This window comes from Dama dama, chromosome 33 (assembly GCF_033118175.1).
Source record: "Dama dama isolate Ldn47 chromosome 33, ASM3311817v1, whole genome shotgun sequence".
NCBI classification, from domain to species: Eukaryota; Metazoa; Chordata; class Mammalia; order Artiodactyla; family Cervidae; genus Dama; species Dama dama.
Genome location: NC_083713.1, coordinates 78,809,559 through 78,827,612, shown reverse-complemented (window position 1 = coordinate 78,827,612; position 18,054 = coordinate 78,809,559).

The window sequence follows — 18,054 nt, the reverse complement described above, 5'->3', positions numbered from 1 at the left end:
GCCCCGAGCAAGTTGGTGCCCCAGGGCCCTCCACCTGCCTGGAGAAAACAAAGGCTGAAGGAGGTGGTGAGTGCTGGGAGCCAAGTTCCCCAGTATCCAGGGGAAGAATTCCACACAGGATGAGGTCACCTGGGTGGTAATCTTGTGATGCTGAGGCTGAGACTCTGCTTTGCCAGCTGCTCCTTGTTCGGACCTGTCCATTATGGGTACTCCAGGGTGACTGTGAGGCTGGAGGGGGAGAAGGGGCTGCCTCCTTGACTCCTGTGGGGGGTTGTTTCCTGGGGTCACTTTCCCGCTATGCTTCCTTGCCAGAGTGCTGACAGGCCATCCTGGCACAGTGGCCACAGCTAGTCTGCAGTTTCCACCCTTGTTCCCTCAGATTCTCCGTTACCACAGAGAGCGGGGCCTTCCTTTGCTCCCAGATGGCAGGGGCCCTCCTGCAGGCTTAGAGACCCCAGGACCACTGACCAAGATTGAGAAGTCCCAATAAAAATCAAGATGCATGAAAACTATGCATTTTAAAAATTTCCTCCAAAGTCCAACCTTTCTCAGACAAGGGCAGTGTTAGTTCTGTCATAAATTAGGTTTCCTGTGTGTGTGGATCTGTTACTTGGTCCTCCTTTCATTTGTCATCTCTCCCTCCTCTTGCACCAATATGTCATGTGGAATAATTCCTAGGATCATATACTCAGCTAAGTCTTCTCACCTAATTTTACTTCTTCAGGACTATCTTGGTTATTCTTGCTCTTTTTATTTATGTGCAAATATTAGAAACAGATCAAGTTACACAACCACAACAGAACACCACAAAACAAATGCACATCTCAAATGCTTCTGTGTTTTGATTGAAATGTGTCAAAGACATAAATCACCCAGGTTCTTTAATGTCTTTTGATTAAGTTCTAATTTTATCCATAAAGGTCATCTATACCCTCTCTTAGATTTATTCTCGTGGACTTCACATTCTCAAGACAATTTTCAATAATACTTGTAAAATCAACCTTTTAAAACATTTTTGTACATGTGTTCCCCATCCTGAAACCCCCTCTCAACTCCCTCCTCATCCCATCCCTCTTGGTCATCCCAGTGCACCAGGCCCGAGCATCCTGTATCATGCATTGAACCTGGACTGGCGATTCCTTTCACATATGATAATTTACATGTTACACCCATGGTGGATTCAAGTCAATGTATGGCAAAACCAATACAATGTTGTAAAGTAAAATAAATAAATAATTTTAAAAAAATAAATAAATAAAAGATAAAAATAAATAAATAAATAAAACATTTGCTGTTAGTATGAAGAAATGCAATTTTAGACCCTGACCTTGAATTCAATAATCTTGCTAAACTCTTTTATTCACCTGTAAATTCTTTGGGTTTTCTGTATTATTGGACAAATTGTCTGTAAGAAATTACTTTTTTGGTTCTTCTTATCCAATCTTCATAGCATTTTCTACCTTGCTTTTATATGCCCGCTGGGGCCTTCAGAATGCTGTTCAATGTAGGTGATGCTAGTAAGGCTTTCTCTATTCCTAATCTTAAGGAAACACTGTTATATATGAAGTTCTCATTATCAAGTTGTATAATTTTCCTTCTATTTCTACCTTGCTAGGAGTTTGTTGTTGGTTTTTTTTTTTAAATAATGAATACATGCTAAATATTATCAAATACTTTTCTGCACTTTATAGATAAGCCTGTGACTTTTTCCCTGTGATCTGTTAACAGATGACTTTATTTATTGATTTTTTAAAAAATGTTAAATAAACCTCACTCTTGGAATAAACTCAATGTGGTCATGGTAGATCATTTTCATATGCTTTGATGAATTCAGTTTGCTAATAAGTTCTTAGGAATTTCTTACATCTACATTCATGAAAAACAGATTGTCTGTAATTTTATTTTCTTATACTGTTGTGGTTCGATTCTAGCATTCAGTTATACCAGCTTCATATAATGAACCTACTTTATGAAGAGGCTCATTTTCTCTGGAAGAGTCAATAAAATTAGGATCGTGTATCCCTTGGATACTTGGTATGGCTCTGGTAGTCTCTCGGTGGGAAGGTTTAACTGTTTCTGATTTCCTTAATAGTTATAGGACGACTATGAATTTTTGTTTTCCCTTTTTCCTCAATATTGGTAAGTTATATTTTTATGATTTTGCATATAAGTTTTCAACCTTATTGGTATGTTTCTCATAATATCCTTGTATTGCTTTTTTAATATCTGCTGCATTTAAAGTTATGTTTTCTATTTTACTCCTAAATTATTTATTCATGTTTTTTTCTCATGTTTTTGATTATTTTTACCTAAAGTTTTAAAATTGACCTTTTTTTTTAAAGTCTTTGACATTATTATACTCTCTATTGTATGTGCTTATTTTTCATTAATTTTTGCTTTTGTCTTTAGTATACTCTCCTTTCCACTTTCTTTGAGTATATTTTATTGTTCTTGTAAGTGCTTAGTGTGGTTCATTAAATTATACTTTGTTGTTCATAATATTAATATTTAGTATTTTAGCTATATATCAAATTAACATTGCATTACATTTTGGTATGCAGTTTTTCATTATCTTTCAGGTTTAACGTTCTCTAATATCTATTACGATTTCTTCTTTGACAGGTGTTATTCAGAAGTATGTTGTTGAATTTACATGCTTGTTCTTGATTTCCAACTTAACTACATTTTGGTCAGAGAATATAATTTGTAAGATACCAGGATACTAATCATTTAAAAGTAGTTGAGACTTTTCTCTCTCTTTTTTTTTTGTCTTAATATGTGGACAATTTTTGTAAATATACCATGTGCACTTAAAGAAAATATGTTTCTCAACTGTTGAATGTTACGATTTTAATTATCTGTCCATCTTGTCATCTATCATCTCCCTCTACGACCTACCTAATCACATCTATCTATCTATCTATCTATATATCTATTTATCTTCTATATAATCTCTGTTATATCAAGATCAGTGTGAAAAAAAAATGGAGAAAGAAATGGCAACCCACTCCAGTATTCTTGCCTGGAAAAATCCATGGACAGAGGAGTTTGGCGGGCTGAAATCCATGGGATTACATGACTGAGCATGTGTGCACGAGGGTGGAGGGAGATGGGTTGGTAGCAATAAACTGGTAGAACTAAAAAAAAAAAAGTCAGTGTGTTTTTCAAATCTTTTATGTTTCTAGTTTATTATTACAGTTATTTGATCTTGCTAATCCCAAAACAGTTGTGTCAATATTTCCTAAAATAACCTGGATTTGTCTATTTTCTCCCAAAATCTCTATTTTTGATTTACATATTTTGAGACTATATTTTTAGATGCATTCACATCTATAAGTGCTAACGTAGTTTTTATGGGAATCAGCATTTGCATAATTTTTTACTGTTTTACTTTTATCCTTTCTGTGTCAATGTTTTAGACTTGTTTCTTGTAAACAACATCTTACAAAAAACATTTTACTTTTTTATTTTGGCAGTCTTTTCTTTTCTTTACATTTATTGTATTTCTGATATAACTGAATCAATTTCTAATAACCTATTTTGTACTTTCTATCTAATTTTCTCTGTTTATTTTTCTTGCTTTCTTTTGAATTGATTGAATACTTTTCTCATTTCATTTTTGCCTCTAGTGTATAATTTATACCTTTTTTATTTTATATGTATGTTTATCTTATCAAAGTCAAAATTTAGTTAATATTATCGTCATTTTCCTAAATAGTACAAAACCCAAGAACATTTTAATTTTAGCTCTCCTTTATATAGTTGTACTATGTTTCTAAGCTCACAAAACACTATTATTATTGTTTTATCAATTTAGCTTTTGTTTAGATTTACTTATATATTTACCACCTTTTTTGCTTACTCATTTCATCTTGCATTTTACACTTTCCATGTGGGATTATTTCCTCCACTTGAAGTATTTAGAATTCTAGAATTTCATTTAGTAAGCATTTCTTTTTTGCCTGAAAATGTCTTTTTTTCCTTATGTTCTTGAATGATAGTTTTGATAATTATACAATTTCAGGTTGACAGTTTTGTCTTTCTCATTGAAAATATTATTTCAAAAAAAAAGAGAAAATATTATTTCATTTTTCAAATTGTTTCATTCTTTTATTATGCTGAGAAGTTATCTGCCAAAATAATTGTTCATAGTTTTAAATATAATTCATGCTTTCTCTCTCATTACTTCTAATATAGTCTAATATATTCTGTATATATAATTACTTCTAATATATATAATTTTTCACTGTTGGCAATCTGACTATGATGTGCCTAGATGTGGGTTCTTTTTTTTTTTTATCTTCCTTGGGGATCTGTGATATTCCTTTGCTCTGAAGATTAGTGTCTTTTATGAATTCTGGAAAATTCTCATCTACCTATTGCCTCTTTCCATTTCTCTTCTACCCTTTTAGAAATCTGATTACATATATGTTGGATCTCCTTACTCAGTCCTCCACTTATCATTTGTCTCTTAACTTCTCTTTCCATCTTTTTGTTTCTGTCACTTCCTGGATAACTTTTGCTCAGCATGTTGTAGATAATCCATTGCTTCTAACTTCCTTCGCTGCTGTTAAGAAGTCAACCACTAGCCCAGCTGTCATTCCTCTCTTTTCTCTGACTTTTCTGTGGTTGTGTTAGGATGTGTCAAAGTGTGAACTTAATTTGCTCATCTTTCTTGGTTCTGAGAGGGCCAGTGTTCTCTAAAAGTCTTGTTCTCTGAACTCTGGGTCTGCCTGTCCAGGTGAATGCCTTTACTTCCTCTTACCCAGCCAAAGCTATTTCGTAGCAAATAGGCTAGTGCCTCTCTGGATCTCTGATTCTTTTCTGATGCCACAGAAATGTTGTTCTTGCTCTTGAGGCTGCTTTCTTCCTTTTGTGCTTTATCTCTTATTACCATAGGTTTAGAATAGGTTAGACATCTATAAAGGGAAATTGTACCATCTCAACTGGAGTCATTATTTCTAAAAGTATCTATCTAGAACTATATGAAAAGGGTATTAAAATAAAATAAACGACCTTTTCCTATACTGTGTGCATAGGGATGCAGACTCATGTATGTAAGTGTTTTGTGTTGGTGGGTGTTCAAATATTAGTTGGCGAGTGTTAATAAATTTCCCAAGGAGATAAAGTAATATGCCCAGGGAAGGTATTTGCACAGTGTTAACTCCTTTTCCAGAGATAGTAGTATATTCTTCTCCATTAAAGAATTTATTAACTGGTGGGAATTTCCATCACTTTGGCCTGGGGAGGGGGATTCTTTCCTCTAGTCCATTTCCCCAAATTGGATTAAGCCACTTCCTGCTCAGAATTCTTAAGGGAGTCCCATTGGTGGCAGAGTGGAAACCATCCTTCTTAGTGTGGCCTTTAAGGCTGTTAGTGAGTTTTCTTCTCACATTTTTCCGGGACTCTGGGAATATCAGACCCATTTATGTATGCTCATCCATCTCTCCTGGAAATGTCTTTGTGTTAATTCAGTTAACCAGTAACTCAGTATTTCTTGCTTATCTCTTCAGACTGACAAGCAGAGCTCCTCCTCCAAGAAGCTCTGCTGGGCCGACCCCTCCTTCCTGTTCTCCCTCCCTTTCTTTGTTTTTCTTTCTCTTTGTCTCTCCCCATCCCTCTGGACATGTATGGAGACATCCCATGGTCCCTTCTAGCTCTGTATTTAGCAAGGTGTGTTGCTTTTGAATTCCTTTCTACCACTGTCCGTGTCTCTGAGCAGACCTTCATTTCCGTGGATGCAGCAGACACATGGGGCCAGGCACGTAGGAGACTCTCTGCACATGCTTTGTGACTTGGAATGAAGGCACATACTCGTCCCATGGTGTGCAGGTGGCACCCTGCCTTCTCAGAGCCCCACAGGTTCTGCTTTGCCAAAGCCAATCAACAAAGCTTTCTGAATTGTCTCATGGGCAACACCGTCCCTCAGGATCTCCCGCTATTCTGAGAACTGAGTGTCTGAATCTAAGCAGGATGTTTCTGAAAGGCAGTACCTTTCTCACCTCCATTTGCTTCCTCCAATGCAAACACTCCTGGTGAAGCAGGGAAATTCTAGAGGAAAAGATACCTTAGAAGGTATCTCTGAGAATGCACTTGCTTGGAAAGGCACTTGACATCAGTTGGAATAAATACCAGCTCAGCAGATAGGGATGCTTATGTGCATGGTCAGGTTGCAGATAAGCTCACTCATCTCATGCCGGATAGGAGGTATCTTTGGGCACTTTTAGAGCAATCCTCCTGCAAGCCCACACACCCTAGGTTCCCAGAAACCCACTGGAGCTCTTCCACATCTCAGTCATCAGTTTCTCAAAACTGGGTAGTGACCAAGTGCAAGGCCTGAGCCTGAGTTCCAGGATCGACTCCACCACAGGACACTGTGCAATCTGGGTGATCTTCCTCTTACGTCTGTCTCAGCCTCCTCATCTGTAAAATGGGGAGAAAAGAGTAACACCTAATTCAAAGGGTCATTGTGAGCATTCCATGCGTGACTAGGCAGTTGATACCCAGTAGGTAGTAAGTACTCATAAACCTAAAAATAGCCACTGCTCACATTCAGCTCATGACACTGCATCAGACAAGCTCTTGCCCCGTCTACCTGGGTGTCCCCCACCTGTTCAGTGAGAAGCTGAGCTGTGTGACCCCTCATGCCTTCTAGCAGATGGGGCCCCTGGTTGTCTCCATCTTACCAGCCCACATCCAGGTAGCACCCAACAGTGGGTGGTATGGCATTCAAGCAGTGCTGCTGGGCGTAGTCTAAGTCACTTCTGAGTCACCTTGCTTATAGTTTGAGTGATGCTCATGTAGTGTCTCTTGGTTTGGTTCTCAAGACTGGTCCTGGGCAGACGGTCTTCACTATGGGCAGGGTGGGCTGTGAAATGCTCTGTCTTTATGACAGTGTGACTTCTTGGCTAAAGTTCATTTAATTTATACTACTTTTATATATTTTGGGTAGACAGTTTGGAAAAGGACATGATAGGAGGGAAATATCAGAAAACAGAGGCTCCTACCTATTCTGTCTGTGAAGAAGCTCTGCTTCAGGAGCTGAGGTCCTTGAAGAGCATGGGGATGGAGCAAGATGCCTGGCATGCAGACTCCCAGGGACTGTGTGGGCCTTGCCATTGCTGCATGTGGCCTCTGATAGGAGGTAGACAGCAGGGGAAGGGGCCCATCCTGAGGGCAAAGAGGGAAGAAGGCACAGTGAAGATCCACCCTCCAAAGCGGGAGGCATCTCAGAAGAACTTCCTTGAGTACTTCGGAAACTTCTCTCAGTGACCTTAACTCTGAGCAGTTACTGTGATTAATAATGTACAGATGAGCTTTCCCATATTTTCTCTGGCTTTTTAGCTTGCCTGCATTTGTCCTGGGTATATTGTTTATTTTAATGTTTTTCACATAACGTTGCATCATGAGCATTTCCCTAACCTTAAAAATTCTCTGCAACATCATTTTATTGCTGCAGAATATTTAATTGCAAGTCTGCATCATAATTCTCTTAACATTCCCCTAATGAGAAACTCTAAACTGTTCTCTATTTTCCTTACTGTAAATAGAGCTATTACAGACCTTTTAAAACTGAAATCTTGATCTGTATTTCAGAATATTTTCTCAGAACAGGCCTTTAGAGGTAGAGTTTCTGGGACAAAGAATGTGAACGTTTACAAGATTCTTGGTATACTGCCAAATGCACTGCCAGAAAAGTGATGGGCAGGTCTGCACTCACCAGCATGTACCCATTGGAAGCTTAATGACTTTGGGTAATTTTCTTTTAAATAATCTCTGCTTTAATTAATAAAATAAAATGTGATATATATATACATATATACATATATATATATATATATGTAAGTGTGTGTGTGTTTATATCTTTGATTAGCAAAGCAATTGCACATTTTTTTTTCCTCCTAGAATCATTTTTTTAATGGCAAGGGGATTAATGGTTGGTGGAATAAACAAGTTAGAGAGCTTACTTCTCCTTCCCTGGGGGGTAGATACCATTAGCTGCCAAGAATTCCAGCTCAGCTTGGCTGGGTTTTTTTGTTTGTTTTGTTTTTTTGTTTTTTTTTAATTAAACATGTCTGTAGGGGAAAATCCCTCCATAAAAACAACCAAACAAATCTTTGTTATGGTAGATTTCAGCAGGGTGTTGAAAGGGGTGATAAGACCATGGCAGAGGTCTTCTCTTCATCCTGAGCATCTCTGTGTCCCAGGGATGCTCTCATTCATTCTAACAGTTCTGTGAAAAAGGGCTGGTGAGATGCTTCATCCCTTTTTCTACTCATGAGGAGATACAGGCTTCAAGAGGGGACCCTCCCAACTGCTCCGTGTAATCGCCCAGGAACCAGCTCGTCTCCTTCACTTAGTGACACTCAGCTGAAAGACCCAATGGGTCCCTTCCATTGTCAGACCTTGTCTCTCGGTGTGGGGATCAGGGGAGTGTGGGGAAATCCAGCCAGGCTTTTGTAAGAGAGTGCCACCTGTAAATGGCAATGCCTGCCAGGGACAAGTATGGGGTAGGACTTTCCCAAATGCCCAGTGCTGCCCTGATGTTGGTATTTATAACCTAGGTGGAGCCTGGCCCCTCTGGAGTTTCTAAGATCCCATTTCTTCTTCTACCTGAGAAATTAGAAGATTGGACAGAAGTATCCCTATTGGTTTCTGTGACCTTATCTGGACCATGCCCAGTCATTTGACCCAACATCCAGAACAGTCTCTTTTTTATATCTTAGTCCTATGTGAGCAAGATGGTGTTCTGACCTGAGATGGGTGTCAGAGCTGAGCCTTTGCAAATTAATGAAATGAGAAACATCTCCCTTCTCTGCCCTCTTGTCTCTACCACACAAATATGCCTTAGCACTCCAATCCTGGCTCCTGCCTCCAGGCTCAGGTGCCCTGAATCTGCTGGACAGAGAAGAGGAATGTGTACAGCCTTGCTATATTCCCCCATGCCTGGAAGGATGTGTGTGGCAGAGAGATTTGCAATATATCTTCCTAAAGAACAGAACTTGAATTATGACATTTCTGACTTCCTTGGGGTTGAAAGTCTAGGTAGAATGCTTTCCATGGGCATTTCCAATGCCATATAGACAGGTTTTAAGAGGTATCTCTTCTGAATCCTTTGTTTTTATTTCCCTTCTGGGATTCTAGCCTGATATCTTTTATCCCAGAAGAGCTGCAAATATGTCTCTAGGAAGCTGAAGACCTTGGTTCATTCTGTGCAGATTTTAGTGACACGGGTGGGGGGAGAATCTTCATCCAAAACCCAACACAACTATTCTGAACTCTTGCTCCCGGTCCGCAGCATTCTGGGCGCATGGAACCCCACAGGCAATGCAGAGCCAGGTGGATTCCAGTTGTGTCTGAACAGGACTTTGCTTCCAACCCAAGGGACTTGTTATAAGATGCTTCTCCCTGTTCAAGCCCCGACAGGTTCTAGGTCATCTTTCTCCCCAGAGTACACCTCTAATTCAGCTTCAGCATTGGCCACCAAAGTAAACCTGACCATATCTGCACCCTATTTCCTCCCATAAGCCCCTCCAAGGGCTTGCCACCACCTTTGGGACAACATCTGGGCTCCAGGGAGTGACAAGCCAGGCCCCTCATTACCTGGCAGTCCAGCCTCATCCTTGGTCACTTCCACACGTGTCTCATACACCCCAAAATGGGACAGTGCACTTGAAGTTTCTGGAAACTCTATTTCTCTGCTTTCCTCATGCCTGCATCTGGCTGACTCCTTCCGAACCAGGTTCAGAGTTCCTCCTTCAAGAATCCTCCCCTGACCTCCCACACACCTGTTTTCAATAACTAAAGTACAGTTTTGTTAGTTTCAAGTGCACAGCAGTGATTCAGTTATATACATACCAATTTTTCAGATTCTTTTCCTTCATAGCTTATTATATTGAACATAGTTCCCTGTGCTATACAATAGGTCCTTATTGCTAACCTATTTTATATATAGTAATACTAGTTTATGTTAATTTATCCTACCCCCCTTTCCCCTTTGGTAACCATAAATTTGTTTTCTGTTTGTGAGTTTCTTCCTTTTGACAGCCTTCCACTGTGTGCACTTCACAACTTGAGCTGATTTGACACATTTCCTGTGGTGCTGGGTGTCCTTTGGAGCAATGGCAGGGATTTGATCACCTCTAAATCTCTGGCATTGTGCCTGCCACACAGTATAAACTCAGTGGACATTTGTGAATTATTGAAGGTGTTTCACTGCCTGGACACCGGGGCCTGGATGCTCATCATCATTTTGTCCTAACATCTCCACCTGTCACCCTTAGAAGACAATATCTGATGAACAATGGCTGTGAACAGGATGGAAGTGTGTTTGCCTCTGAGGCATTGAAGGGGCCCACAGGGTACTTCATCTTGAGAAGGTGAAAGTAGAACTCTTCCCTAAGTCTTTTTTGACTTAGAAAAAGAAGTCAATTTAGTTGAAAGATAAGAGTTGGTGAAGGCGTTTGCTTTGAAGTTAGAGACTGGGAGGTCTGCATACCTTGTCCTTGGAGATTTATCATGTTGGCAAGAGAGTCACTTTCATCACAGGACAACCTCAGAAACAGAGGCTGGCAAATTCCATCCAACCTTATTGCCAAGGCTCTGGATTTATGAATTCACCCATGAACTTGAGACTCCCCTCAGTGTCTCCTCTGTTTGTGATAGCAAAGCAGCAAATATACCACACTGCAGCCACCTCCCTCATATACATCTCCCTCATATACACCTCCATACAAAGAGGGGCAGAAAGTCTTTGACCTTAAACTCCCTTAAGTGTCTCAAGAAGCGGAAGGTGCTCTCTGGGAATTCCCTGGCTGTCCAGTGGTTGGGACTCTGTGCTTTCCCTGGTTGGATTCCCTGATCAGGGAAGTAGGATCCTACCAGCCATGCAACACAGCCAAAAAGAAGAACTGGAAGCTGCTTTCTGGTTGGCTGGTGAAAAGGTGGAGGTCTGAAGCTCCAATACTTTGGCCACCTGATGTGAACAGCCAACTCATTGGAAAAAACCCTGATGCTACAAAAGAGTGAAGGCAGAAGGAAAAGGGTATGACAGGATGAGATGGTTGGAACTCACCACCGACTCAATGGACATGAACTTGGGAAAACTCTGGGAGATGGTAAAGGACAGCGAAACCTGGCATGCTGCCATCCATGGGGTTGCAAAGAGTCGGACATGACTTGGCAACTGAACAACAACACAGGTGAGGGTCTAGTTATTTAGCTCATTGTTAGGGGGTCATGGATATGCATGTTTACTCAACAGACAGTATTTACTGAACCCCTCTGTCCCAGGCACGGGGTTAGGTAGTGCCTACCTAAATAGGAGACAGTTCTTAGTGGGTCTCTCTCATTTGTCACATCTTGTGAGTGAACCACAGGCTGCCTTTTGTTCTGGACCATCTTTGCAAGGATGTTTATAGAGCAAACAGCCTCAGAGGATGGAGATAGTGCCTCCCTCCAGAGCAGAGGGTAGGTATGCATACTGCCCATTTTAAGGGCTTTAGCCCAGCATTTACTTTCAGAACTTAACTCACTCGTGTGGACACGCAGCTGTTTGGGACTACCCACATCGCCAGTCAGGACTTGGGGACAGAGAGAATGGATGTTCGTGTCCTAGCTGTGTTCTGAGTGATGAAGCTCTCTGTCTCTGACCAAGGACTCCTATGCCTTCTGTCTGCACGTGCAGAGTTGTTATAGGCTGCCCGTTAACTCGAAAGCAGGTAAAATTTCAGTGCCTTCATGGTTGCCGAGAAGCTTATCTCCTTATTGAATTTTATATTCAAAACACCATAAAATTCAAATGTCTTTATCTTCATTTAACTCATTGAACAAAAGCAGGGAAGTTAGTAACTCTTCCTGGATCACAGAGCTAGTTCATGTCAAGGGGGAGATTTTTGTTCATCTCTGTCTGATTCCAGAACCATACTCTCTCTACAATGTGTGGAGCTGTTACACAGCAAACATTAAATTGCCTGTAGTTTCACTGTGGCCCTAGGCCAGTTAAAATCCTGTTGGCCCCATAAATCACCCCTTTTGCCATGATGATAAAATATACTCAGCAAGGAGGCAAAGAATTGAGCAGCCTCTCCTCCAAAGGAATATAAACAAGATAAAACATCAGTTCCTCCCATGGCAGAAGAAGTTCTGCTCTAATATTTACACAATTGGCTCCAAGCCCTGACCTACTGCCCTTTCTTCTAGGGAGTGGATGAGATCCATTTCCCACCAGCAGGATGGGTTGAGTCATGTGAAATCCAGACTAAACACCAGGGTAGCTGGCATGATGGGTGTGCTCAGGGTGTGGAATGTCTCGGCCCCTGGGCCGTGTCCAGACCTTGGTATGAGCTTAGGACTCTTGTACATTTCCACAGTGCTCTGCACCTGTGTCCTGCTGAATCTGCTCATGGCCACATTGCTATGATGGAGACTGACCTACTCCTTCATGGCTCTCTATTGCTCATGGGACAAAGGCCAGATTGCTTAGCCTGGGTCCCCAGGCCCTTGCTGATCCATTCTTGGTCTATTGTGTGGCTGACCTAAGCCCCGCTTCCCCTCTGAAACCTGTACTAAGTCCATGTTATCCCCCAGGTGTAACCGGCCCCTCCCTACCTGGTGTCCACACTATCTGTATCACTTCTGTTACAGCATCACTAACACTTTTCCATGTACACTTAGGTGCTTACCTCCTCCACCAAGCCATGTACCCCTTGAGGCAGGACCCAGTATATCCAGCTATGTCACCCCCCCACTTTGATAGGTACCTCATGCATGCTTGTAGGTTGCAGCTCTACTCTCAGACTTACACATGCGTATATGACCCATCTGTCTCTGGGTCTGAAACGTTATCATTAAATATGCTTATTTTGGAATTGAATACTTTTTAAAAGCACAAATCATCCAAGCAGGGAGGGTATGAGTAACATGGTGTCATCTAGCTGATCATTTTCCTCTTGATAAGAGTGACTTGGGTTCAAGCTTCTGGGGTGTTTGAGGTGTAGGTGAGGTGTGATGGGCCTGAAAGCACTGACGGTCTCTATCTTGTTAATTACCCCGCCCAGGACCAGCTCCCGTGGCTCAGAGCTGCTTCTGGCCTCAGCCAGTCCCCAGGAAGAATGAAAATGTTGACACAGGAGCCCAGGCCATGGCTGGCCATGCCTGTTGGGTGGCAGAGAGCTGGCCTGAGTGCCCCAACTCCCTGGCCTTCCCGAGTCCTGCCGCTGCCTGCTTTGCTCCCAGGCGGAGCCCCTGCTGATTCGCCTCAGCCTGTGGAAGGCAGGACCACCCTCCGCGGCCTGCTGGTGAGACAGGCCTGGATTCAGAGGCTTCCTTGGCTGTTAGAAGCTGTGTGACCTCCAGCAAGCTCTTCCTCGGTTTCTACAGGTGGAAAGAGAGGTGAGGCCATCCTCCTGTGGTGCTATTGTGAGGATGAAGGAGGACTATGTGTGATGAAGCCAGGATTCACATGGAGTATAAACCCTAGCTCTTTTTCTAGCTCCTCCTCCACCCTTCTCTTCCTTTCCCCTCGGCTTCCTCCCTCTGACTGCGCAGCCCTTGGAGACTTGGGGTGTGCATACTTTCTCTTACTTGCCACGATCACATCTGCTGCAGGCCCAATGCAAGGATACTCCAGCCCCTCATAGGAGGAGGAGTCAAAGACAAAGCAAGCGTGCTCCCTGCCCAGGGGGAACACTACTCATTTGCACACCCGTGTGTAATGGATGCCACCTGCCCACACGTGTGCCTTTCTCTCCCTAAACTGCTCTGTCCTCATGTGGCTGCTTCACCTCCACAGTCAGCCTGTGACTGCTCCCTCCCAGATGGCATCTAGACAGAGCCTCCTTGGCTAACCCGGCCTTGTAGCTTCCACGTCACTGAAGTAGGAGGATGGGGAGCAATCTCTAAAAGAATGACATAACCTTTAAGGACATGACATAAACCAGTTAGAGACAGCTCCAAGGTGGTGGGAGATTTGACTTCCAGTTGACTGTGAACCTCATTATATGCTCATTGTAATACATCAGCTAAGTGATACACCCACAGGCATTATGACAGGTCTGAGGCTGACCATAAAAGGCCAAAAGGTGGGTGGTGGCCCAATTCCTGGATATCTTTGCCTCTTCCCCAAAACAGTTGGAATAATCCTCCTATTCATTAACCTATGAAATTACCCAGCCCATAAAAACTAACTACTCTATTTATGGGCCTCTCACCTTCTAAGGAGGGCCTTCCCAGGTGGTGCTAGTGGTAAGGAACCTGCCTGCCAATTCAGGAGACATAAGAGACACAGGTTTGACCTCTGGGTTGGGAGGATCCCCTGGAAGAGACCATGGCAACCCAATCCAGTATTCTTGCCTGGAGAATCCCATGGACAGAGGAGCCTGGTGGGCTATGGACCACTTGAGTTCCTAGGGTCGCAAAAAGTCAGAAATGACTGAAGCGACTTAAAGCACACACACACCTTTTAAGGTGGCCCATGCTCTATGCAGTGGGTTTCTCCTCTGCTCTCACCTTTTGAGATGGACAATATTCTGTCTACAGGCAGTGTATTTCTCTAAATAAATCCACTTCTTGCCTATCACTTTGTCTCTCACTGATTTCTTTCTGTGATGAGTCATTAAGAACCTCCGCTTCATTAAGTTCTGAGACCAGGTGTGATCTCAGTTAAACCACTGTCTAGTGGTTCTAATCCCCATCTGGGTTGTGTGGCTTCATTGTTGCTTCTGATTCTGGCTGAGCCTGGGGCCCATTGGGCTGGGGAGCAAGATGTGCTTCCCTAAAGTTTTCCAAGATGCTAGGTAGGCCAGGAGGATGAGGCTGAGGGGAGGGGATTGAGGAAGTAAGGGGCCAGGAACCCAGGTCCGATGGGCCAGCTCACGAAGTTGCAGTCAGTAAAGGCTTCCTGGGGCTGTGGAATGAGAGCTGATGAGCATTCCCCTTCCTCACAGGCACCAGCCCTCAATGGAACCTCAAGGGCTCATTGTTTCCCTGGAGCCTTTCTAAAGGAAGGCACTTCTCAGACCGAGCAGGACCCTGTGGGGCTCCTGAGCACAGATGCCTTTCTGTGTCCCCCATTTCCTGTTTGTAGGGAACACACTCCAGGCTCCATGACCTTCCCTGAGTTCCAAAAAGCAGGTTCAAACAGTTACTGATCATGGGAGGGAAGGGATGTGGAGACAAAGAAAGAGCAGCCAAGAGACAATCGTGCAGCCTTGGGGCAGGGTCCTGGTGCCACCTCAAGGGATACACATAACAACATTTTTGAGCTCTATGTAGAACTAAGACCCTCAACAAATGGAAGGTGAACTACTTGATGAAGCTTCTTCACTCTAGAGTGTAGGTCACAGTTTGGTAACTGAGAGAACCACAGAAGCTCATCAAGACATCACCTGAGGCTGGATTAAGGCGTGCAGGCCTTGCACACGCTCTGACCTTTACCAGCAAGTACTGTCTCGAGTCATTTCTATAAAACTCCTCACTAAATCCCTCTGGATTGAGACACACAGTTTTCAAAGGCACAAGCCTGCTGTGTCCCCCTTTGCCTGGCAAAACAATAAAACTATTCTTTTCTACTTCACCCAAATTTTGTCTCTGAGATTCAATTTGGCACTGGTGCACAGAGACCAGGTCTTTGGCGTCACTTGTATGTGTGGGCTCTGGGCGCTTTTTCTGTGCCCACTGGATGGTGATCTGTGTTCACATTCCTTAAAGATGAGGCCATGTGCCCACATATTCTCAAAATCCTAAAGTGATGACACAACAGGAAGGGATATAAGAAGTCACTTAGTGTTTCCTAGAAGTGTTCTAAGGAATTCTTGGTCCACAGTTTGCAAGAGGTATTCTGGGAGGAAATGGTATTTCTGGCCAAATACATTTGGGCAGTGCTGCCTGACTCTCCCCGCCTGTCATGCATAGGCTGGAATACTGGAGATGACAAGAGGACTTGCACTAGTTTAGCTTTCTTAAAATAGACCATTTTCCAAACCTATCTGTACAGAACAGTTTTTCGGTTTGGGCTGTTTATAGCCACTTTGCCAAGGTGGTGTTTGGGACATGGATTCAGCCAAACCCTTTATTCTACAGAAGAGAATGTGGAGGGCCAGTGAGCTTGGGTCACCCAGGGAAAAGCCTCAGTTTCAGATCAAGTCTCTCCCATCTCTGCTTCTTTCTGTTGTGACTCCAGCTTCCTTAGATGGTGGCCATTCCTGCCTGAGCTTGTATCCCATAATTCCCCTAGGGAGAATCCTGCAAGATCTTTTTGCTGACTCCCTGTGCAGACGACTCAGCCTTAAGAAACTTGAGCCCTGGTGAGTTCCTGGTTGCCTGGGCTGCAATCTTTTACCTTAGAGCTTCTAGTCTCTAAATTAGTGATTGCTGAGTTGCTGGGACTCTTAGAAAGACCCTCATGCAAGAGGATGGTTAGTAACTTCACTTTAACTCATGGTTACTCCTGAGGAGTCACATCTACTTCTGCTTCATTGACTACCGTAAAGCCTTTGACTGTGTGGATCACAAAAAACTATGGAAAATTCTTAAAGAGATGGGAATACCAGACCACCTTTACCTGTCTCCTGAGAAATCTGTATGCAGGTCAAGAAGCAATAATTAGAACCAGACATGGGACAACTGACTGATTCAAAATTGGGAAAGGAGTACGTCAAGGCTGTATATTGTCACCCTGCTTATTTAACTTATATGCAGAGTACATCATGCTAAATGCCAGGCTGGATGAAGCACAAGCTGGAATCAGATCTCCAGGAGAAATATCAATGACCTCAGACATACAGATGACATCACCCTTATGGCATGAAATGAAGAGGAACTAAACAGCCTCTTGATAAAGGTGAAAGGGGCTAGTAAAAAAGCTGGCTTAAAACTCAACATTCAAAAAACTAAGATCATGGCATCCGGTCCCATCACTTCATGGCAAATAGATGGGGAAACAGTGTAAACAGTGACAGACTTTACTTTCTTGGACTCCAAAATCACTGCAGATGGAGACTGCAGCCATGAAATTAAAAGATGCTTGCTCTTTGGAAGAAAAGTTATGAGCCTAGACAGCATATTAAAAAGCAGAGCATTACTTTGCAAACAAATGTCCATCTAGTCAAAGTTACGGTTTTTCCCGTAGTCATGTATGGATGTGAGAGTTGGACCATAAAGAAAGCTGAGTACCAAAGAATTGATGCTTTTGAAGTGTGGTGTTGGAGAAGACTCTTGAGTCCCTTGGACTGCAAGGAGAACCAACCAGTCAATCCTAAAGGAAGTCAGTCATGAATATTCATTGGAAGGACTGATGCTGAAGCTGAAGTTCCAATACTTTGGTCACCAGATGTGAAGAGACTACTCAGTAGAAAAGTCCCTGATGCTGGAAAGATTAAGGGCCTGAGAAGGGGACCACAGGGGACTAGATGGCTGGATGGCATCACAGACTCGATGGACATGAGTTTGAGCAAGCTCCAGGAGATGGTGAAAGACAGGGAAGCCTGGTGTGCTGCAGTCTGTGGGGTCGCTAAGAGTCAGAAATGATTGAGCGACTGAATAACAATGCTCCTGAGGAACCACTGAGAAGTGATGTACTGAGGAACGTTCATTGACTGATACATACCCATTATATGGAATTAGTTCTGAGCACCCAACACAGTTGTTTCTGCTACTGACCCCAAGAGTCCACCAGGGAGGTCAAGTGAGCTGCTCGAGACCCAGGAAGAGAGGGGCCAGATCTCAGACCCAGGGACGGGGCTGGGCCATCTGCACTTCAGCCACCGGAAGCCATCATCACCAATTGTGATCATGGGAAGGATGATGTGATACTCTGACTCATCATAAATATATATTTGGTCATCCAAATAACCAAGATGTATTGCTCCTATATTTTGATCTTTGTCCACTGTTCCTGGCTTAGAGCTCCCCAAACCCTCAGAATTTCTTAAGTGTTGAGAATGATAAAGGTGTCTTTTGTTGTTTGAATAAGGTGACTTTTGGAAGCCCCTAAGATTGTGGGCTGGTTCCCAGGGGAACCAACTATTCAATTAGAGGTTTGTAACTTTTAGTATC